Source organism: Galeopterus variegatus, unplaced genomic scaffold (assembly GCF_000696425.1).
Source record: "Galeopterus variegatus unplaced genomic scaffold, G_variegatus-3.0.2 Scaffold29607, whole genome shotgun sequence".
NCBI lineage: Eukaryota > Metazoa > Chordata > Mammalia > Dermoptera > Cynocephalidae > Galeopterus > Galeopterus variegatus.
The window spans coordinates 3,200-4,866 of NW_007755718.1; positions in this window are offsets into that span (position 1 = coordinate 3,200).

The window sequence follows — 1,667 nt, forward strand, 5'->3', positions numbered from 1 at the left end:
GGGTTGCGATCCGTTGCCGGACACGAAAAAAGACAAAAAGGAAAAAAAATAAAAAGAAAATTAATACAACTGCTAAAGCCATAATGCTATTCTATGCAATCATGTAGTGCTCAGTATGTTTTCGTGGTTGAGTAAAATTTATTTTGTAGACGTAATATGCATTATCTTCAGAGAGTTCTGAATTCTCACATTTGATGAAAATCAAGATTGAAGCATGGCTATCTTCCCATGATGAGGACATAGCAGCAACCATCAGCATGTCTGCCAGCAAGCAGCTAAGACCCCAAGCCTGAGAAGGTTCATGGCCAACATTAAATGAGCTTGATATCCTGCTATGCCTGTACCATATATCAATCATCCAATTGAGCAAATTTGTCAAGTATCTTTTAGTAAGGCCGTTTTTCAGATACTATAAAATTAGTAAAGCCCCAGCCTCAGGGAATCTCCAACAGTGGTAAAGATGGATACAGATTTCCTACCATATAATAAAGGCCAATCATTAAAACTTTATCAGATATTTCCTTTGAGATACTAAAATAGGAAATGTCAGGAAAGCCATACATGGCTGGAGATTATTCTTTCTGATTGAGCCTTAAAAGTGTGGATTATGAATGATTCCTTAACCTCAACTGAGAAGTATCTGAAGGGAGGGATGGAGAGGTGGAAAAGCGAAGGTGGAAGGTGGTATTAGGCACAACTTAAAGCAGGCCCTTTTACAAGGACAATCAAAATTTAACCCTGACTTCGATTCTTAAAGGCCGTGTAATTTGGGGCAATCAGTGAATCCTTTTGTGCCTCAGTTTTGTCGTCTATAAAATGGAGATAATAATAATACCTATTTTGTGTGATTACTGCAGGAATTAAAAGAAGGAATATGAAGTGCTTAGCAGAGTGCCTCAAACAACTTCATAACTATCCCAAACCCATTGGATCCCTTCTTACCCAATTAATTCCAGAGGCAGTCCAATGAACTAAAGCCCATATGGTATGTTTTTCATGAGGAATCCTATTTGGACTCAAATACTTAAGACCTTTTAGAGAATTTTAAGATAGAGTTCAGTAATTCTTTTCCTTACAAATTTTAATGGATCTCTAAAACTGTAGCTCTAAACATTGCTCTGTTAGTAGAATCCTGAACATTTATTATTACCAATATTACCATTTAAGCCAAACACCAATTAAGCCATCTAAGCTACCCTTGCTGGGTTCATCTTTCACTATCCTCTATATATAATTTATAGTTTTAGTATAATGATGTTGACTCTCAATATTGTGATTCAGAATGGTACAGGGTTTACAGAACCTGATAAAACGATGCAAAAGTCATTAACATTAGTACCAAAGCTTCACTCCCACACAATGCCAGGAGATTGAACTATCTTTGCTCGTAGTCAGTATAAATACGTGTTGGCTCATAAAGTCAGACTGAATAACATGAAACTGAAAATAATATAATTCAGACTTTCCTAGTGACCCACCCCTCTCCAGTATAATTCTTGATTCCAGAGACTCTCTACCATTGGGGAAAATTTTTGACATAAAAGGAGCCTTTGAAATATGAGTTAGTTGGTGGACTGCAAGGTCTGGGTGGAGCACAGAGCGCAGGCTTCCCAGGGAGGCTGTGCCAGAGCACCCGGTTGGTTTGGCCGGAGGGTACCCGAGGCAGA